Genomic DNA, 24,109 nt, shown 5'->3' with positions numbered 1-24,109 from the left:
TTCCGTTAAATCTACCGACATGTATCGCTTTAACGATTAACGAAGTTAACTTTTTAAGTAACGGATTAACGATTAACGAAGTTAACTATTTGATTAACGGTGCCCAACTATGCCTATACTTTGCACTTTAGTTTAAATTTATGATATGTATTTCTAACAAAAACTATATGGGCGCCACTGTCTACGAAAGCAGTTTTGCAAGTGGCAACTATTAGGTAAAATTTTGAAACTTTTCAATGAGAACAGTGTTACTATAATAAAACAAATTAGTTCCATTTTTACTTTTCTTTGCCAAATTGCATTTGCAATGGTTGCTAAAAAAATTGACATCCAAATAATTTATTATATTTGTATTAAAAAAAAAGCAAACAAATGACATTTTGATAACTAAAAGTAAAATCCATAATCCTACAGACCAAATTGACAAGTAAGTGTGAACGAATGTTGCCACAGTTTGGCCAGTGTCGTTCTTATCGATATTAAAATTATTATTACATGGTAGATTTAAGGTGCACCCAGACGGGACAATGAAATTGGCAATTTGATCAGCTAATCAATATACCAATTTTTTCTGTGATTTCGACAGATCAAAAGGTCTGTAGACCGCTAATTAGAGATATTTTTTTTATTTCGAAGCAGCAATAATATTATTCGAAAATTATATAGATATTTATGATATACTTGCCATAGCGTGACAGATAATTTATTATTGTCGGACATGGTATTTTATTTTTTACCTACAGGCTCGGAAACCTTTTTATGTTTTAAAACTAGTGGGTAAAAATGCATGGTATTCATCCACTACCTCGAAGATACATAGAACAAACCAAAATGTGTACCTCTTATTTGAAACTAATATACTTATTCTTGATTTAAACTTGTCTGTTGTATGTACTTTACAACTTGTCGATATATTGTTATCGACATATACCCTTCCCTATTTTAATTTTGCTGTTCCTGGTATCATTTTACCTGTCAGTCATTTGTCAATTTAGTCCGTAGGATTATGAATTTTACTTTTAATTTTTTTCTTACTGGAAAATGATTACGATATTAGCAGTATATTTATGTAACTGTATGTGTGTATGTATGTCTACTGTGTTGTATGTTCTGCCGTGGCGTCTAAACGACTGGAAGGGTTCGGTGAATGAGACGTCAATAGAGCCTTGTACTATTTTGTGAGAGTGAGAGCTAAGAAAATCTGGTTTAAGTGGGTTTCAGGTTTTCCAAATTTTCATCATTTCAGGACCATTCATAAGTTTCATAACAGATATCTTGCCTTCTACTGAACTTGTACAGGATCATTTTTGTTCCAGATGGTCTGAGTCAGGGTCTAGAACAAGGTAGGTAAACAAACTGCATTTGGTCGGCTTGGCTGCATAAGATGAGGCGTGAGCTCGGCAGTTCGGGCCAGCAGAAACAAACGCGCCAGCCGCATTCCTCGACTGGGTCTGTCTGTGACTGGGTCGAGCGACTGCGGCGCCCCTCGCGGCGGCCCCGCGCCGCGCTCGCAGCCCCCCGCGCTCGACCCGCCTGTCTCCCCCGGGCCCCGGCTTGCTTCTTTCTACACTTCAGTCGTTCGCGCGCGCCTTTTGCGATAACTCATCTATATGTTCGCTTTTTATCGCGTGCTGTGTTTACAATACTGTGTTGTTATTACGAAGATTAACCAGGCAGTGATCAGTGTCAGTGACGGAGTGTGAAAAATTGTACACGGTTTAGTGAAAGGATTATTTGTGCACCGTTGGCGATCGGCGAGACGGCCACGGCAAGCGCCGAGCTCAGGTAGTATTCCGTTTCATATTAGTTTTCAATCTGATTACTTAAAGCTAGGCTAATCTCGTTCGTTGTGGTCCGCCGAGTGCAGAGCGTTGGTGGTAAACGGCGCAGGTGGAAAAACAGAACCACGTGATCGTGTGTATCCATCGACCGTCGCCCGCTCTCCACGTGGTAGGCTGGGTGTAAACAACTGCCCTTCTCCGCCGAGTTCGGTCGGCGGCAGCGGCACTCCGTGGCGTCCGTGCCCACCGCCGCGGCCCTGCAAGGTAGGCAAGGCCCATTTTGTATTATTTGCTACTGCTAGTACTGCTACGAATCATAACAACAACCGTGCAACAACCGCACCGATGCAGCGATCTCACTATCTATCTTTGCTACGTCGATAAACAATTCATGTTCATGGGAAAATTAAGTTTAATTGCTGTTTATAAATAATAGGTATTATGGGTAATTTACAAATAAAATTGCCCAAGTCAAAATAGAGGTCGTATCTACATCTCCTACGTTGTATGTTGTTTGCTTTTAAACAGATACCTATATTTTAAAATTCTTATAAATAAAAACATTCGATACAATAGGTGTTCCTATGCTACTTTTTTGGCCGTAGAAGATTTATTTATTCGACCTTCCAGTCTCCAGTAAACTAAGCGGACGACCTAGGTCACTTGTGTATTCATTTATTTGAATGAAATCCATTTTAAATGAAAGTAAAATTGAAACAGGAAATCCAGATACTAAGCTGATAGGTAAGTAGGTAGGTAGGTAGGTGGGTGAGAACGAAAACGTGATCAAATATATGCCTATTGCCTACTGCCTAGGTAGGTTTTATAGCGCCCAAGGCTTGTGTCGTAGTACGTAGTAGTAACAGTTTATGATTATGAAATGTATGAACGAAGCGTTGTTAAAATCATAAAAACGATACTACCTATTGTAGGGAATTTGCTTTAATCATAATCATGAACAGAAATGTTCTACGGATCAGGTCTTACTGTAGAGTGGAACACTCAAGGCTGCTATCAAAATACAATGTTTCTATCAACATGCAATAATAACATGAAACTAATCTCGCAACTTTATTACCTCTCCTGCCAATACAGCCTACATCTACACTATCATAGTGACAAGTGCCTGCTTATTACACTCTTAGGTAAAGAATAGGTACGTACCTAATTTTAATCAAAATCAAGAAAGGAGGCCAATAGTTTTGAAGATTGTGGGTTTTAGGTAGTCATATGGTATACTTTCCCATCACGGAAACCATAGAATATTCAGGACCTTTGGGAGGCGTGCGCGGAGCCAAAGCCAACACTTTTGGACACTTTAATGAAATGTAAGGGGTACACCTATATATTCTTATTATATTGCATATTCAGGCGTATTTTAGTCACCTTTTTTATTTATGTCACTGTTCTCATTAGTGAGTTTCATCATGCGAGGTCATATTTATTTACCCCAAAGTTTAACTCATCTCATCTGTGGCGAAAACATTTGGGATTGTCACGCAATGAAAATGCTGATACCTACAACTATTACTATCACACGGATCTGACGGATCTTAAATTGAGAATAAGAATTTATAGGTAGGCTCTTATTGCCCTATGGTCTCTAATTTAATATGTCAATAACAATAGGCAACAATCAAAGCTCAAAGCACATGCATTAACAAGCATTCGATATATCCACTTAGCTGCTAGTTTGTCATTCAGAATTCTTAAGATGAGTATCATCTTTGTGTGCTCACCCTATTAATATTGGTCCAAGAGCTGGCAGGATTTTGGAGTAGGTCCTTGAGGCAACCTGGAAAGGTGCTCAGATGCTTCTCTGATCATAGCCAACATCAGGTCTGCAAGTCTGGCAGCTGGGGAGCGGGGCTTTATCGAGCTATGAATTTTTAAAGATTTAATTTTTTGAGGCCCAAAAAAGGTGTTTGAGGCAACCTGGAATTATTAAAAAGTGAAAATAGAGTTCCTCAGAAGTCGCATAGTATTTATGCCAGATCATTTGGCCGGGTCCTTCACCGTGCCAGAACGGTACAAAGTGGTAAAAAAAAAAAAATTCCAAAAAAGGTTCTTGAGGCAGTCTGTCATTTTTACCAGTGAAAGATGAGGGTCTAAATAGCCATGGAAAAATAATGCCATGACATGAGGTGGGGTCCGTACCCTGCCATTCGATCTTGAAAGTCAATTTTTTAGTTTTTCGTAAATAACTCGTAAACGGTGGCCCACAGCAAAAAAATATGTTAAACAGAAAATATCTACATGAAATTTCCTACAAGAAAGGTTATGTACGTTTTTTCGATAGGATCAATATATAAATGGATAATTTAGTAAGAAAGTTTTTTTTAATCGATTACATGCTCCGTTTTTCGTCAATACCTCGTAAACGGTGGCCCACAGCAAAAAATTATGTTAAACAGAAAATATCTACATAAAATTTCCTATAAGAAAGGTTATATAACTTTTTTCGCTAGGATCAATTTTTTAGTTGGAAAGTATTTTTAAATAGATATTTGGGCCGTTTTTTGTTGATAACTCAAAAACGGTGGCTCACAGCCAAAAATAATGTTAGACAGAATTAATCTACATAATATTTCCTACAAGAAAGGTTCTATACGTTTTTTCGCTAGAATCAATATTTTAGTTGGAAAGTATTTTTAAATACATTTCATGGGCAGTTTTTTGTTAATAACTCGAATTCGGTGGCTCACAGCCAAAAATAATGTTAAACAGAATTAATCTACATAATATTTCCCACAAGAAAGGTTCTATAACATTTTTCGCTAGAATCAATATTTTAGTTGGAAAGTATTTTTAAATAGATTACATGGGCCGTTTTTTGTTAATAACTCGAAATCGGTGGCTCACAGCCAAAACTAATGTTACACAAAATTAATCTACATAATATTTCCTACAAGAAGGGTTCTATAACATTTTTCGCTAGAATCAATATTTTAGTTGGAAATTATTTTTAAATAGATTTCATGGGCCGTTTTTTGTTAATAACTCGAAATCGGTGGCTCACAGCCAAAACTAATGTTACACAGAATTAATCTTCATAATATTTCCTACAAGAAAGGTTCTATAATATTTTTCGCTAGGATCAATATTTTAGTTGGGAAGTATTTTTAAATAGATTTCATGGGCCGTTTTTTGTAAATACCTCGTAAACGGTGGCCTACAGCTAAATAAAATGTTCACGAGAAAAAAATCTACATAAGATTTCCTACAAGAAAGGTTCTATACGTTTTTTCGCTAGAATCAATATTTTAGTTGGAAAGTATTTTTAAATGGGCCGCTTTTTGTTGATAACTCGAAAACGGTAGCTCACAGCAAAAATAATGGTATACAGAAATAATCGTCATAATATTTTCCTACAAGAAAGGTTCTATAACATTTTTCGCTAGGATCAATATTTTAGTTGGAAAATATTTTTAAATAGATTTCATGGGCCGTTTTTTGTAAATACCTCGTAAACGGTGGCCCACAGCTAAATAAAATGTTCACGAGAATAAAATCTACATAAAATTTCCTATAAGAAAGGTTCTATACGTTTTTTCGCTAGGATCAATATTTTAGTTGGAAAGTATTTTGAAATAGATTACATGGGCCGCTTTTTATTAATAACATCAAAAACGGTGCCCCATTACCAGAAATAATATTAAACAGAAATAATCTATATAATATTTGCTACAAGAAACTTTATGTATGATTTTTTGTTAGGATCAATATTTTAGTAGGACAGTATTTTAAATAGATTACACGAGCCGTTTTTTGCAAATAACTCGAAAACGGTGGTCCACAGCTAAATCAATCTTCAACGGGAATAACAAACATAAAATTTGCTACAATAAAAGTTTTGTACGTTTTTTCGCTAGGATCTATCCTAAAATTGATAATGATAACGTTAAAAAATATTATTATATTTAAATAGATTTATTTATTTATTTACACAAAGAAAATTACACAGTATGACAGTATACAAAACTAAAGCACCGTGAATTTTAAATAAACATTACAACAAGTAACACAAAATTAAATATTAAATAAACAGCAAAATCAAAACATTACATACCATAACATAACTAATAAAAGTAATAAATAACAGATGAAGGTCTAGCATCCAATCCCACACAAAACCTCATGCATTCGTCACGTATAAACGCCCATCTGCTCGCAAGAATATCAACATTAGGTGCCACGTCTAAAAACTCATTCACTATTTGCAGTGCACGAACTAGCGGTTACTTGCGGCAAAACACGGTTCGAGCGGCCGGCACCGCCAGTAGGGGTTATATGCTTTTCGTGAATGTAGGCATCACGAAAAGCATATTTCGTCACAGAGGGAACAAATAGACGGACCAGCTGGGATACTAAAACCGGGCAATCTGACTCCCCCTTCAAAATACCACATGCAACAGACATCAGCACGACATTACGCCTAACTTCTAACGAGAAGAAACCCAACGTCCCCAAAAGGAATTTTGTTGGGTACAAGAATCGGTAATACCCGTACATTTTTAGGGTTCCGTAGTCAACTAGGAACCCTTATAGTTTCGCCATGTCTGTCTGTCCGTCCGTCCGTCCGCGGATAATCTCAGTAACCGTTAGCACTAGAAAGCTGAAATTTGGTACCAATATGTATATCAATCACGCCAACAAAGTGCAAAAATAAAAAATGGAAAAAAATGTTTTATTAGGGTACCCCCCCTACATGTAAACTGGGGGCTGATATTTTTTTTTTCATTCCAACCCCAACGTGTGATATATTGTTGGATAGGTATTGAAAAATGAATAAGGGTTTGCTAAGATTGTTTTTTGATAATAATAATATTTTCGGAAATAATCGCTCCGAAAGGAAAAAAAGTGCGTCCCCCCCCCCCTCTAACTTTTGAACCATATGTTTAAAAAATATGAAAAAAATCACAAAAGTAGAACTTTATAAATACTTTCTAGGAAAATTGTTTTGAATTTGATAGGTTCAGTAGTTTTTGAGAAAAATACGGAAAACTACGGAACCCTACACTGAGCGTGGCCCGACACGCTCTTGGCCGGTTTTTTTATAAAAGAAACGCAAAAATGTTTTTTTGGACCTTTTCGAGCAGCAGGATGTAGGGCGCTTCATGGGGATTCCAAACGGCTGAGGCTGTCTCAAGCTTACTTCTCATGAGGGCAGTATAAAGAAGCTTTATGTCCCTGGGATTGTCAAATTCTTTGGCGTTGCGGACAACAAACCCAAGCCTGCGGTAACAGTCTGCAGCAAGCATTGTCATGTGCTCATGAAAGTTAAGGTGGGAATCTAAAACAACCCCCAAGTCCCGTATCAATGTGACACGGGCGATGGGTTTCCACCCCAGGAGATACTGCCTACACAGGGGACTACGCGCTTTACAAAAAGTAATAACCGCACAGTTGTCAACATTGAACTGAAGTTTCAGAAGTTTGTTTACAAGACTCAATTCATAAACCCGATCAATATCACTTTGTAAAGATTGTAAGTCAGAATCTTCCTGGACCCTGTAAATTAGTTTCAGGTCGTCAGCATAGAGTAGGCATTGCGCATGCTTAGGCACCAAGGCCAGATCATTGACCATAACACCAAAGAGCAGAGGACCCAGAATAGAGCCCTGACTGACCCCGGAACGGGTGGGGTAAGCACTCGACACATAGCATCCGTGCTGCACATATTGCCGTCTATCACGTAGATAACTAGCAAAAAGGCAAAACAGTTTAGGCGAGAAACCAATGCTGCATAATTTGCTTAAGAGTACGTCGTTATCTACGCGATCAAAGGCTTTTTTTAAATCAAAGTACAGCACGTCCACCTGCATCCCTCTATCTAAGTAGCGCGAAACGGAATCAAACAAGGTTAAGAGGCCTTATTCCTAAAGAAGAGCGTTTTTTGCAAAATGTAACATTTTTCATTCAAAACTATAAAGAAACTATACTTAAGTGATTATTAAAAAAACTGATAATGTTCCTAAAAGAACATATCTTAAGCTAGTTAATCATAATATAATATTTTAAAATATGTCTTTTTATACTTAAAACAAATCAGTTTTTTCGGTAGACGTTTTCAAATTTCGTAGTGGGATCACTCGTTTAGAATCGTGATTGTGCTGTTAAATATGTTATTTGGGGTAATAAATGATCACAATCCTATTTGTTATATCCAGCACGGGAAGCATGGTCGCGCGATAGACGATAAAATATCAGGCCGTCCGGATATCGCACTTACAAATAGTGCGATAGGGACGGCCTGCTATTTTATCGTCTATCGCGCGACCATGCTCCCCGTGCTGTACGAGGTAATCATAGTTTGACATTTTAAGATTTATTTGAAATGGTGGATTTAATAAATAACCTTCCGTATCTTCCCCATTTTTTCGATAAAAAGAGGTTTACATTATGTATTTTTCCTGGGATTCCTGCATTTATTGTAACTCTTAAATAATATTATCCTAAACTAGAACTTCTTGTTGACATATAAGAAAAAAATTATACATATAGGACCTTTCTGTCGACAGACATTTTTTTAAAGCACCTAAAATTCGAATAAAATACACTGTGTTGATACGGGCCCGCTCAGTCTGCGCCGAGCGCTCGTAGGTCGTAGACAACGGACTTGCGTTCGATCGTCCGGCGCTCCTTGCTTTCGTAAGTAGCTAGATAGTTCCGAGAAATGCTGTATACTGCGACTTAACAAATCTTGATCCCGTGGGTGGCAAACAGGCATACGGTCTTATATATAGCTGCAACCCCACTGATTTCTAACCTCTCCCTATATCTGGAGAACGGCTAAACCGATTTCGACGGTCGAAGTGTCTTTGTATAGAGGGAGCGGGGAGACGTGTGGGAAAAATATGGAATCTGGTCTGCGACTCTTGGGTCAAAAAATGTTGGACGGCCTGGCTAAACGGGGGGAGATATTGGGGGGGTGCTCGACCAAATGTCATAGAGGACCCTAGGCAGTTTTTGAGGCCGCCATTTTTTTTTTTCAAAATAGCCGACTTGTTTTTTGTCGATTTTTCAAGTTTATCCTAGAGTGCTCCAATTTTAGTCATAGAATCTCTCTAGGGTCTAGATTAGAATGATATAAAAAAAATTTGAAAAATGCTACAAATGGGAAAAAAAATTCCACTTTTTTTGTATGGCAACTTTTAAACCGTAAGAGATAGCCGGGGGGTGCTCGATCAAATGTCATACAGGAGCCCGAGTAGAAAAAAGTTGCATCAAAAAAATTCAAAATGGCCGACTTTTTTTTCAAGTTGGTCCGAGCGCGCTGAAATTTTGCATGCGGAGAGGTATGGGCCCCTAGAATACAAATGTCAAAAAAAATTTTTCGAAAATCCAAGATGGCCGCCGTTATGGCAAAATAATTTTTTCAAGTATTTTCGCGAGCCCGAAGGGCGAGCTTCAGGGTGGGAGGCCGAAGGCCGACCCCGCGGAGGGCCGCAAGAACGGGGCTCACCTTTAGGCTCCCACCCGGGCCAAATCAAAGTAATTTCACTGCGGGCATAAAGTGCTCCCATACAATTTCCTTACAAAAGTGTCTTAAACAAGCGTAACCGGCGGGCCGAAGGCCCAACGGTAGAGCTTCGGAGCCGAGCGAAGGCCGAAGGCCGAGCTCCGCGTAGGGCCTAAGGCCCGGAGCGTCCCTGATGGACTCGCCGGCGGTCCGGGAAGTTGGAAATATACTTTCCAACTAAAATATTGATCCTAGCGAAAAATATTAAAGAACCTTTCTTGTAGGAAATATTATGAAGATTAATTCTGTGAAACATTAGTTTTGGCTGTGAGCCACCGATTTCGAGTTATTAACAAAAAACGGCCCATGAAATCTATTCAAAAATACTTTCCAACTAAAATATTGATTCTAGCGAAAAATGTTATAGAACCTTTCTTGTGGGAAATATTATGTAGATTAATTCTGTTTAACATTATTTTTGGCTGTGAGCCACCGAATTCGAGTTATTAACAAAAAACTGCCCATGAAATGTATTTAAAAATACTTTCCAACTAAAATATTGATTCTAGCGAAAAAACGTATAGAACCTTTCTTGTAGGAAATATTATGTAGATTAATTCTGTCTAACATTATTTTTGGCTGTGAGCCACCGTTTTTGAGTTATCAACAAAAAACGGCCCAAATATCTATTTAAAAATACTTTCCAACTAAAAAATTGATCCTAGCGAAAAAAGTTATATAACCTTTCTTATAGGAAATTTTATGTAGATATTTTCTGTTTAACATAATTTTTTGCTGTGGGCCACCGTTTACGAGGTATTGACGAAAAACGGAGCATGTAATCGATTAAAAAAAACTTTCGTACTAAATTATCCATTTATATATTGATCCTATCGAAAAAACGTACATAATCTTTCTTGTAGGAAATTTCATGTAGATATTTTCTGTTTAACATATTTTTTTGCTGTGGGCCACCGTTTACGAGTTATTTACGAAAAACTAAAAAATTGACTTTCAAGATCGAATGGCAGGGTACGGACCCCACCTCATGTCATGGCATTATTTTTCCATGGCTATTTAGACCCTCATCTTTCACTGGTAAAAATGACAGACTGCCTCAAGAACCTTTTTTGGAATTTTTTTTTTTACCACTTTGTACCGTTCTGGCACGGTGAAGGACCCGGCCAAATGATCTGGCATAAATACTATGCGACTTCTGAGGAACTCTATTTTCACTTTTTAATAATTCCAGGTTGCCTCAAACACCTTTTTTGGGCCTCAAAAAATTAAATCTTTAAAAATTCATAGCTCGATAAAGCCCCGCTCCCCAGCTGCCAGACTTGCAGACCTGATGTTGGCTATGATCAGAGAAGCATCTGAGCACCTTTCCAGGTTGCCTCAAGGACCTACTCCAAAATCCTGCCAGCTCTCCGTCTATATATTGTAGTTGATTTTTATATTTGTTTAATTTAACGATGTTTAAGTCAAGTCGTAAATAAACTTAATGCGCAGTAATAAACAGGTAGGTAAGTAAGTAGTACCTATTTTGTGCGTACTTTTATGTCATGGTCATGGTTTATGTAGGATTGTAGCATATTTCAAGCCAGGTGCACGGACTATTATTGTAGGCATGAATTTATTATGAAACATCGTGCTTGTTTAATAAAACCCGCAAGGTCATGGGTTTTGGGTACTTGGTGAGACCTATGGCTGAAACGACCTTTATTATAATGCTTTAGAATCTTTAAATGAACTGATTGTTCTGTTGTATTTATCTTCATCAAATCCTAATCTAATTTAAGGGATCAACTCTGACAAACAATCGACAACAATTGTTTTCTTTTTCACGAGCGCACGCTTTCGTTACTTAAAAAGCCACCGTTAAAAAATGGGACTTATAGAACCAATATTTCAGAGGAATGTATGAGTAGGTATCTAAAAATATGAAAGGACTTTCGAAACACGTTCCCAAAGAATGAAGCATTGAATTTTATGGAAATTCGTCAAAAACATCCCGGTCCCCAGATTTTTGTCGGTGGGAAACGTTGAGTCATTCCAGTAAAAAAAAAGGATTTATACCTGCAGCAGCAGGTAATAACACCCTTGATATTTGGATCTGAGGATCAGTCGGAGTCGGAGTCAAAATTTCGCTGCGAACCAACTATGTATGTATTATAGGAATACGGAGACTGATAAATTGCTCTATACATATTTTTCAATGTTTCTATGTTGTTACGGTGCTCTTACATGGGCAAACACAATTCCAAGCAATTTACATACCATTGCCGTGTTTGCTCCATAGTTAGTTGGTGCGTAATGCATATACTGCGTATTGAACAAACGCGGTAATGGTATGTAGATTGCTGGCAATTGTAATGCCCGTGTAACAGCAACGTTAGAGTAAAAAAAAACAATCTCAGATGATTCGTACTATAGACTATAGGCAAGGCATGTCATGTTTGAATATTTAACAAATTATATAATTTTATTAAACACAGATTTCCCAGACTCAGCACTGATAGAGTTGCTCTTAGGTCATTTTCTGGACAATAATCATAAGTGTTAACCGTAACAAATATTTGTAACACAAAGCCACAAAGCTGCTGAACATTCTGGCTTTTTAAATCGCAAAATGGGGTCGACGGCGACGTTTTTCAAATAACATTTAACTTTTGTCTAGGTATTATTTTTAAATTTAGCTAGGTAGGTACCCTTTCAAATTCATTTTGTAATACGAATGTAGAATACTTATATAATTATCGGACAAGTGTATTTAGAATAATATTTATATGTCTTCCTTTCACAATCGCACACTTGTACCCGCTGTTGCTTCTTTGATCCCGTATTAGATATTTAGATAGAAACATACCAATATTTGATATACCATGTTTGTTTTGTCAATCCAGTGTATTATATATTCGTGTTAGTTAAATGGTACTTGCCAATAAATCATACTAAGAAATTCGGCGTGAAAAATTACAGCGGCATTGAAAATAAAAATGTCGAGAGAACGATAAGCGAACGCGTGCAAGCATACACAGTACACTTACCTACGTACCTACATTAAAGTCTTATCTGGACAATATTCTGAAAATAACACACAATAATAGCTATACATAAATGCTTTGGATGACAACAATGATTATACAATTTTCATTGTAAGTGTATTTATGGTTTGTATGTTAGATATGTCTAATTTCTAAATGTCTGTAATATAGCTATATATTTTTCTCTCATTATTTTATTACATCAATAATTCAATTTGCCTATATAATATTTGAGAATAATAGGTAGTATAAGGACCAACTTCACTTACTTTTACCATTCCATTCCACTTTACAAAACGAATCCAGTAATAGATGAATACATTAGATAGTGCAATGATTTACAAACATTTGACTTGTTTGTTACTCTTGTTACCCTTGTTTCGGCATGTGCGCAATGTGTGCCCAATGTCACAGGATCCTACCTTGAATCACTTCGAAGGACAGTTAAGGAGGTCTTGCAGCCTCATACTCGAAGTTTAACTAGATGATGACTGGAAAAACAAATGCTATGTGATAATCAAACAGCATATATGTATCACAATTTTTATAAAACAAATATCAAATATGTATGTTATCTACGAATAGTGGTTTAGTGTATTAAACAAGGTCGGACTCGATAAAATTACAATATTCGTAATTGTAGACCGTAATAATATTATTTACACCAATTCTCCCAATCCCGAGTAGTCCCGGATGTTCTATATTTAATTTAGGGCATAACTAACCTACCCCAATAACCTTGAATGGAAAATATTTGATAAGGATAGCGGATGCCAATAGTAGATGTATACCTATAATAAAAAACCGGCCAAGAGCGTGTCGCGCCACGCTCAGTGTAGGGTTCCGTAGTTTTCCGTATTTTTCTCAAAAAGTACTGAACCTATCAAGTTCAAAACAATTTTCCTATAAAGTCTTTATAAAGTTCTACTTTTGTGATTTTTTCATATTTTTTAAACTTATGGTTCAAATGTTAGAGGGAGGGGACGCACTTTATTTTCTTTTAGGAGCGATTATTTCCGAGAATATTAATATTATCAAAAAACGATCTTAGTAAACCCTTATTCATTTTTAAATACCTATCCAACAATATATCACACGTTGGGGTTGGAATGAAAAAAAATATCAGCCCCCACTTTACATGTAGGGGGGGTACCCTAATAAAACATTTTTTTCCATTTTTTATTTTTGCACTTTGTTGGCGTGATTGATATACAATATCTGGGCGACCGAGCTTCGCTCGGTTCTATTTTAATATATCACGTCTTTAGATAAAAAAAAAACTCTTATAAATACAAAAACAAAAAAAAAGACAAAAAACAAAAACTTAATTTCTGACCGGGATTCGAAACCCTGACACCTACGATCTATCTGCGTACATTAGACCGACCTCGTGCGACTGAGCTAAGCGGAATCAATGCGCGCGCGGCGAAATTAAGGACCATATTTTACGTTTACAAATGCGAAAGAAAAACTCATGAAAACTCGCGTTTTCCGGGATCTAAGGCTACGCTAGATCGATTTTTCACCCCCGAAAACCCCCACAAAACAAATTTCAGCGAAATCGTTAGAGCGGTTTCCAAGATCGTCGGTATATATAAATAAATAAATAAATAAATACAAGAATTGCTCGTTTAATAGTATAAGATATTGGTACCAAATTTCAGCTTTTTAGTGCTAACGGTTACTGAGATTATCCGCGGACGGACGGACGGACGGACGGACGGACGGACGGACGGACGGACGGACGGACGGACGGACGGACAGACAGACAGAAACATGGCGAAACTATAAGGGTTCCTAGTTGACTACGGAACCCTAAAAATGATACCAATACCTAAATAATATATTATGTCGATGTTAACGATGTTTGCTCCATCGTCTTTTAGTATTACGTACCTATAGGCAAAATCTATAATAATAATTTAGAGAATTACGAGACGCTTCGAACACGATTGAGCCTCCATATTTAACTTGAACACAGGTAAAAAACGTGGGTTCTGGGACCCTTCTGTGTCGCGTCCTACTACGCGCAAAGGCGTCGTCCTAGTGCAGCTCGTGTATTGTCACCGACAGGCAGATGCGAGCTGAATTTTCGGGTCTACCAGTTCAACATGACCTCATGATCCGTAACCAATGCTTAATAGGAGAGCGCCCACATTCTGGTACGTCTGAATGATAAACTCGACATGCCATTACAATGACACCCCAGTGCAACGCGGGTGTAGGGGTGCAATGTTTTGGGAGCGAGGTAGGAGAAGGCAAGACGAAGCTAATCGCGCCGCCGCACTGTACTACGGTCTGATCGATCGTGGTACGCTGCGCTGCTCTATTATTTATTACCAAAATATGGCGGCGTGGTGCGGCGCGCGGTCGTTGAACCCCACGACAGTGCGCGTCGTAAACAACTCAGGGTGCGTAGCCGAATGGCACAAACGCTCACGAAACGAAACGCTAGTAGATATCTATCCCTATCGCTCTTGCGTATTGGCGCGACAGAGCCAGACTACGTTTCGTTTTCGTTTGGCGTCGGAGAAATGCCATTCGGCTACGGGGCCTGGTGTGTGCAGTGCCCATGCCTGCGGTTGCAGAAAAGGCGGGAAACGTTTTGCTACGATCCCGTATGTAGGGTAGTATTCTAGTAGTAGGCTTAATTAAGTAATCTGAAAATGTAATGAATGAGAAATGTTGGGTTCCTAATAAAATAATAATTTTACAAATGCATGCGTGTATCTAACTGCAGTTCTAGAAAACGCGGGAAATTGTTTAGACCTACTACGCTAGCAGTAACTCAGATTTCTTACCTATTTCAGTTTAAAGAGATGTAGTGGTAATTTATTTAGATTAGGTACTTAGAAATAAATAAATATTTATTTACTAAAAACAAATAAGAATTATGAACTCAGGACTGCTTTGTACAAAAAAAACACGACAGTCAAGTAATATCTCGGAGCCCGACATTTCTTTTTGGGTTATTTTGTGGAAAATCTGGAAACCTGTACCTGTGAATTCTTCCTGCAAGTGCTTGCTACTGTGATAACACATTAAAGTGCACCCAGACGGGACAATGAAATTGGCAGTTTGATCGGCTAATCAATATACCAACTTTTTCTGTGATTTCGACAGATCAAAAGGTCTGTAGACCGCTAATTAGAGATATTTTTTTTATTTCGAAGCAGCAATAATATTATTCGAAAATTATATAGATATTTATGATATACTTGCCATAGCGTGACAGATATATAATTTATTATCGTCGGACATGGTATTTTATTTTTTATCTACAGGCTCGGAAACCTTTTTATGTTTTAAAACTAGTGGGTAAAAATGCATGGTATCCATCCACTACCTCGAAGATACATAGAACAAACCAAAATGTGTACCTCTTATTTGAAACTCATATACTTATTCTTGATTTAAACTTGTCTGTTGTATGTACTTTACAACTTGTCGATATATTGTTATCGACATATACCCTTCCCTATTTTAATTTTGCTGTTCCTGGTATCATTTTACCTGTCAGTCATTTGTCAATTTAGTCCGTAGGATTATGAATTTTACTTTAGAATATAATTATGTACTTAATCTTATAGTCTAAGGTTTGCCGGAATAGCTGTAGTAAGAGAACGTGAATCATTCTGCGATCCTTTCATGATGCTCTACATATTTATACACGCTTCCTCTCAGGCTCTCAGTTTTACCAGCGATATACCTTTACTTGTGTAGTGTGTACTTCTTTGTGGCATTTACTTCGGTGTATACTCTTATTAAATACCCTACAGACTAGTCTACACCGTGGAGTATACTCGCTTAATATCTTCTCGCGCGTATCTGCTCCAAACATCAAGGATCCCCAAGGCCAAGGGTCGCTTTCCTGACAGTTATTTTAGTCACCGATACAATACGCCATATGCATTCCACGTGTAGCATCAGCCATTTTTTATTATTATTAGGGCGTTTACCTCCATTAGCTGTCGCCACCGTGAATAGTTAAATTATTTGCTATAACGCCTATCACTTTCAGAAAAAACAAAGTCGCTAATTCATACTCGTGAGTCAAGTTCTTCGATAACGGGTAATAAAAGTACTTAGTTGTTTTCACTCTAAAATTACTGAGCAGGAGTAGTTTGTAGTTGTTTACACTCTGCAAACTAGAGAGAGTACTAGCGTCCACTAAATAGGATGTTAAACTAGTATAACTTGCGGTGGCCAACCAAATCCTCGTCAAATCAAACCATTCATGAATTCATTCAATTGTTGTGAAGAGTCGTTTGGAAACAGGTCTAATGAGAAATCTAAATAATCGAAACACGCTTGATTACTGATCGAAAGCTATAATTTGAAACATTTTAAATATGAATCTATCGGGATTTCTGCCGACCAGGGTTCAGAAGCAAGCTGCTATTAAAATTTGTCAAAACAAAATTGTATTCATAGACGTACCGTCTTCCTAAAAACTATATCGTATAAATATTGTTTATAGTAGGTAGAAACCCTACAGATTTTCATTGTTTTTTTTTTTAAAACTGGAGTGAGTGTTTTGACAAATCATATGTTTATGTTATCAGGCGCGTCCCAAAAATCTCCGATGCAGTGATATCGTTTTCGTCAACGAGGCGCCATCAACGTGGCTGTGACGTAAGTAAGTCTACAAGCAAAAAAATCTGTTTCAATCGCAAAATATACATTTAGCCTTTAACAGTGTAGAGAGAGACACAATTCTGAATGAAGTCCTAGATCAAATTCCACTCCTTTATCCCTTTATCTACCAATGCTACGCCTTGCCGAGTAATCTCTTCTACTCGGGTAACCTCATCCAGTCACAAGTCGGCGCTCAACAAGGCGACCCCTTAGGACCTCTTTTATTCTGTTTGGCCATACACAAAATTATTTCCGCAGTAAGCGCGCCATTGAACGTATGGTACCTTGATGATGGTGTCATCGGGGGCAGCCCAGAAGTTGTAATTGAAAACTTAAAAACTCACATCACACACACACAAGGCGAACAATTCACATTTTGTAGAATTTATTTCTAATCCTATTGTTTTTAAGGCCGGTAATAGGGCCTTAAAAACAATAGGATTAGAAATAAATTCTACAAAATGTGAATTGTTCGCCTGTGGTAATGTAACTCCCGAAACACTCACCAATCTGGAAACAGTTCTGCCGGGATTGAGACAGATTGATAAATCCTCTTTCCAACTCTTAGGTGCTCCCATATTTTCCGAGGGTGTCAGCTCTGTATTACAAAGTAAAAGGCAGGCACTCGCGGGGGTACGTGAGCACCTGAATTACCTATCGAGACACGTCTCTCTCATTCTTCTGCGGAACTGTTTCTCAGTACCTCGCACTACCTACACCCTTCGAACATCCCCAACCTGGCTATATATACAAGACCTACAAGCCTACGACGACACTCTAAAACTCATCCTGGAATCAGTGCTGAACGTAAGCTTGAGCGGAGATCAGTAGCTTCAGGCAAGTTTACCCGTGCGTTACGGTGGTCTAGGTGTCCGTCGAGTCCAGGATATCGGCCTGGTGGCCTTTTTGGCCTCAGTATTCGGTTCAGCTAATCTCGTCTCACGTATACTAGCTATATATAGCACCGATACCTGTATACCATTCGCATCCGATGCTTTAGCCAAATGGGCCACATTATGCCCTTCCAACGACCGGCCGGAAAACCCGGCTGTTCAGAGGGGCCGGGACGATATCCTGTGCAGGCTCCGTCAAACTAACCTACAGGCTGGTGCCTCGGGATACGATCTAGCGCGACTCAAGGCGGTTTCCAAGCCTGAGTCGGGTGCGTGGCTGCATGCCTTGCCTTCTCCTCAACTGGGGACACTGCTGGACAACGATTCCCTAAGAATCGCAGTCGCCTTAAGGCTAGGTAGCAAGGTGTGCAATGTTCACCGATGCATTTGTGGGGCGTCAGTTGAGGAGAACGGCCACCACGGACTCAGCTGCCTACGTTGCGCCGGTCGTTTCCCCAGGCACCACTCGATAAACGAAATAATTCGTCGTGCGATGCTCTCGGTAAGTGTTCCGTGCCTCCTGGAACCGCCAGGTTTGTCTCGAACCGATGGCAAACGTCCCGACGGGCTGACGCTGGTTCCTTGGCAGAGAGGGCGGTGTCTTATATGGGATGCAACGTGTGTGAGTACATTTGCTGCATCCCATATCAGACACACAGTTAAGACGACAGGCTCAGCAGCAGAGACTGCCGTCAAAAACAAACGCCTGAAGTACTCTGCCTTGGAAGCCACTTATGACTTCGTGCCCTTCGCGGTTGAGACAGCCGGGCCCTGGGGAAGGGAGGCGCGTGAACTCTTCCGAGAGATCGGAAAGCGCCTCAGGGAGAAAACAAAAGATCCCCGTTCTGAGTCATGGCTTGTCCAACAGGTCTCCATCGCCATACAGCGGGGTAACGCTGCTAGCGTGATGGGGACCTTTGGACCCGGCATGGCCCAGAACGGGTTCCTTTAGGTATCCTTCCTACCTTTTTTAGGGTTCCGTAGTCAACTAGGAACCCTTATAGTTTCGCCATGTCTGTCTGTCCGTCCGTCCGTCCGTCCGTCCGTCCGTCCGTCCGTCCGTCCGCGGATAATCTCAGTAACCGTTAGCACTAGAAAGCTGAAATTTGGTACCAATATGTATATCAATCACTCCGACAAAGTGCAAAAATAAAAAATGGAAAAAAATGTTTTATTAGGGTACCCCCCCCTACATGTAAAGTGGGGGCTGATATTTTTTTTCATTCCAACCCCAACATGTGATATATTGTTGGATAGGTATTTAAAAATGAATAAGGGTTTACTAAGATCATTTTTTGATAATATTAATAGTTTCGGAAATAATCGCTCTTAAAGGAAAAAAATGCGTCCCCCCCTCTAACTTTTGAACCATATGTTTAAAAAATATGAAAAAAACCGGCCAAGTGCGAGTCGGGCTCGCGCACAAAGGGTTCCGTAGCAGCAAATATAATAAACTTATTATGTCAATTTATACACCTGCCAAAATTACAGTTAAATCAACCTATCTCAAAAACTATAAGAGATACTTTGATCAAACCAAAAATCGTTGAAAGAGTTAATTAGCATGCATCACCTCTTTCTGTTTTTTTAGAATTTTATACCCCGTAGTTATAAAAATAGAGGGGGGGACATACTTTTTACGACTTTGAGAGCTGATATCTCAAAAACCGTTCACTTTAAGAAAAATGTTTTTTAGAAAACTTTATATCATTTTAAAAGACCTTTCCATTGATACCCCACACGGGTATGTACATCGAAAAAAAATTTTCATCCCTCAGTTACATGTATGGGGGCCCCACCCCCAATTCTTTTTACTATTTAGTGTCATAATTTTGTAGCGGTTCATACAACACATATTCCCATCAAATTTCATCACTGTAGTACTTATAGTTTCCGAGTAAATCGGCTGTGACAGACGGACAGACGGACAGACGGACAGACGGACAGACGGACATGACGAAACTATAAGGGTTCCGTTTTTGCCATTTTGGCTACGGAACCCTAAAAATCACCAAAGTAGAACTTTGTAAAGACTTTCTAGGAAAATTGTTTTGAACTTGATAGGTTCAGTAGTTTTTGAGAAAAATACGAAAAACTACGGAACCCTACACTGAGCGTGGCCCGACACGCTCTTGGCCGGTTTTTTTATATATATGTAGTAATAATTGTTTTTTTTTTTTTATAATTGTACGCAAGTTTAATCATAACGAGTATTACTGCTATTATATTTTATGAATAAATGAATATGAATTACATTTAGATAGAATAGTACCCAACTAAGATTACATGATTGTAAATAGTTTTTTCAGTACAGATGGTGTTTTTTTTACGCACTAGTGCGAGAAGTGGTTCATTATATGCCAGGTCGAAACTTCGGAGGCTCATCTGTACTGAAAAACGTCGTACGATACACGTGCGAAAAGGAAATTCGTAACTCGTGTCGATTTAAAACACTCCCTTCGGTCGTGTTTTAATTTATCGCCACTCGTTTCGAACTTCCTTTTTTACGCACTTGTATCGTAATGTACTATTTCAGTACAGATGGTGTTTTTTTTACGCACTAGTGCGAGAAGTGGTTCATTACATATATGCCAGGTCGAAACTTCGGAGGGTCATCTGTACTGAAAAACGTCGTACGATACACGTGCGAAAAGGAAATTCGTAACTCGTGTCGACTTAAAACACTCCCTTCGGTCGTGTTTTAATTTATCGCCACTCGTTTCGAACTTCCTTTTTTACGCACTTGTATCGTAATGTTCTATTTTCCGTCGCTAGCTCGGAAACACGCGTTTTATCCTTCAATGCCAGCGGGAAAAACGCATTTTATTGAATATAGTCAAATTTTCTGTTTCTAAATTGATAAAGGTGGGTGAATCTAGTGATGAAGATGATTTTCTACCTGTGGAACTACTGGACGTAGTGATAAACGCGTTTTTTGCGTTGTACTTTCCTCGCTATAGTGAGGGGAAAAGTTTTGTGTTACACACGGGTGCAAATGTATTTTACTTCACGGGTGTTGAAAAACTCGCCAAGTGCAAGTTTCACTTGCTCGTTTTTCAATTCCGCACTCGGCATTAAAATAACCCTTGTGTAACAATAGTACATTTTGTTATAAGTGCGAGAAGAATGACATTCTCGCACGTGTGACGAACGACGTTTTTTAATACAGTTGAGAAAAAACACTACCACAACGAAATGAAACGATAAACAATCCGAACTCTCAATTTTCGCATTGACATTGACGCATTATTTGACAATTCAAAGGCGTATCTTTGAAGCTTTTAAACTTCCGTGCATATTTCGATTTTGTTATTCATCCAACACAATTTATTTCATTGGGTGCCATAAAACATAAACATTTACGATTTGGGAAGATTCTTTAATATGTATATACTTATATTTTAATTCAATCGACCCATTTATGCCTCGACGTATTGCAAATAACATTAAATAATTATGACAAATCGCGTATCATATTAAGGTTTTTGAACGTGCTTGCATTAAGTTAAAATATGGTACACGCCTCTACTTTGTCAGACGACGCGTTTCGTTCCATTCATGTTCTGTTTACACATTATGACCTATTTTTTCAAAATATAAATCAATTTATAAATTATGTTTAATATTACTACAAGTAAACAGTTACATAGGAAATATCAATGTTTTAAATATTAATCCCTTATTAGTATGTATACACCGTGTTTCACTTAACACTAAAAACCTGAAAACCGTTTGTTCAGAATCGAGAATAGAATCGATTAAGCTATATCTTGATGGGGGTAATATTTTTATTTAAATTAGTATGATTAGTTATTTTTTACGTGCCTATTCTATTGTATTCGTAATACAACATTGTGTATATCGCATTGCTAGAGGTTGTTTACCTTTTTCAGTATTTAGGGGTATTAATACTGGCTGGTTTGACGTTGTTTGTCAGTTTAATCTTAATGTTTATCATAAGTCATAACAAATTGAACTCGTACCTAATTACAACCTTGTCATTCTGAATATTGGGTTTAAATTTGCTTACTGCGATTACCTGCCCAATTTGAAGTTTACTGTGACAAAGCTTTAAAGTGTTCTACAATGACATCTTAGCTGTCTATTGGTAAACCTTATGTCGTTGCAGTAACGTACACAAATAAATAGTTTTATGGTTTATGATGGTAGTTAGCAATTATTTTATTGAGTGTAGTGTAGAGCTAAAAGTCAAGTAGAGCTGTACAGAAATCTAAAAATTCAATTTAAAAAAAAGTAACCGTCAGATTATATGATGAATACTCTAGATGAGTTTAAAAAAATAAAAATCTGTTGGGGTGTCTGAGGTTTTGAGTGATACCGGAAACACGTTGTATAGTTTTATTCTGTCTTAGTAAACTAGACTAATATTAAAACAGCTCGGTAAGTAGTCGTAAAATGGAACGCATACTTTTTACGCACTAGTGCACTAGTGCGTAAAATCCAACTTCTCGCACGCTAAACAGCCAAAAAACGGGCACTTTTTGAGTAACTGTATTAAAAATAACTATTTGCGAATTTTGCGATACTAGTGGGACAAAGTCGGATTTTCTCATTTGTTAAAGTCAAGCGGTGTAAAGTAATAACTATTGGATGTTTACGTAATCAATCAGGATTAGCTTCTAATAATTAGCCAACAATTAAATGGCTAACTTGTTATTTAATTGATATTTTCCTGTGAGTAGTGTCGTGGGAACTACTCCAGCTCCCACGCCAATTATGTACATGATAACTTCATGCACGTTGTCGGTTCTATCAATGAAAATCCCAGTTATCAATGAAACTACAACTCATTGTTGCAGACATAACTTCTTTGATTTTTATTAACTAGCGGTGTGGCTTTATTTCGAAGATGATAATAGGTTAATTTGATATTGGTATTCCTCTATAAAAAGAAAAATAACATTACTGTGATTGCGCTTTGTTTTTTCCGTTTACCTCTGCACAATCTGGTTTAAATTGTTGGTGGATTCTGTCCCATTGAACCCATTTGCTACTATTATGACGCAAGTTTAGTCATAGTGAAAATTTACATATCGATGTTAACATAGGTGTACCGCTAATACTGTTTTATTTAACCTACGTCACATGTTACTACGAGCTCATTACTAAGCCTACGTATTTAGAATAGTTTTACTGTTCAGTTCAAAGACGACGTAGTCTTGTCATTATATTGTTATTTAAACGCGCATAATATCGTATTAATTATTTACCCAGCTTCATGTTGTGCTCCTTTGGGACCAAAATAAACTTTATGTTTAGGCTCTGCATATTTGTTCCTGGAATTCTTTCAGACCGTTACGCAACGCCTTTACGACATCTGACTTTTATGTAACGCCTTTTATCGTGTCTGCCGCTTGAATTATTCTGAGAGTAACTTCTCAGGAGGCTTGACGTACCATCACAGATATTGTTTCAAACTCTTGTCAACAATCTTGGGCGGGCTTTTCCTCCTAAGCTATTACTGTTATGCTTATTTTGAGGCGTTAAGATAGTCGGTGACCAGGCCCCAATTTCATATAGGTGACAGGTGCGACAATTGTCACAAAATATTACATATGTAGAATTATTGGTTTCACCACGCTGACAGGTGCGACAATTGTAGAATACAATTGTCACGACTAACCATAGGGATAAATTGTATCAAATTATGAATAGTAGTTGACTCAAATGGCAATAAGTAAATTTATTTAATGGATATTTTTATGTGACTATAAATATAAATGCCTTTGTTAACTTCGATAAAACTTATTTAAAACTATTCATTACCTAAATCCTCTCCCACCATTATATAATTTTCTTCGGTAACATTATTTATGTGTATCAAGTAGGCATTGGTTATGTGTTAGTATTTTGTTTCAAAAACAATATTGCAGTATGGATATAATAAGAAAGATGACTATCTTAAAATTGATTTCCGACCGCAAATTCGTATTATTTGATAAATTTGATAACAAATTAATATCCGCAATGAAAGTTAATACTTAAATATAAAGGAATAGCTCAACGTTTGATTGACACGGGTGTATGGCAAAGAAATAGAAATATCTAAGATATATACCTAACTTGGCACTATACTAAGTATTTAATAAGTTTGAATTATTAAGATATATAAAATTTATTTCTTATAAACGTGAATAAAAGAAGTAGAAGTAAAAACATTGACCATTAGGTACTACAATAAAAATATACAAATAACAAATTAAAACTATTCTAAACTAATAGTTAAAATGCTTAACTAAACTAAAAATATTTGAATTTGGAATTCGG

General features: G+C 37.7%; 1 protein-coding gene across 1 annotated transcript in view; it reads left to right on the top strand.

The window, feature by feature from the left end:
- The first annotated feature begins 1,429 nt into the window (after positions 1–1,429).
- Positions 1,430–24,109, top strand: part of LOC125225703 (insulin-like receptor) — a 161,833-nt gene continuing 139,153 nt past the window's right edge. The window contains exon 1 of the mRNA XM_048129533.1: positions 1,430–1,785. The gene's annotated coding sequence lies outside the window, so the exon portion shown is untranslated. The remainder of the gene's footprint in view (positions 1,786–24,109) is intronic.

The sequence above is a fragment of the Leguminivora glycinivorella genome, chromosome 4 (assembly GCF_023078275.1).
Source record: "Leguminivora glycinivorella isolate SPB_JAAS2020 chromosome 4, LegGlyc_1.1, whole genome shotgun sequence".
NCBI lineage: Eukaryota > Metazoa > Arthropoda > Insecta > Lepidoptera > Tortricidae > Leguminivora > Leguminivora glycinivorella.
Note: the sequence above shows the minus strand (reverse complement) of the source record. Positions and strands in the feature narration are given on the sequence as shown.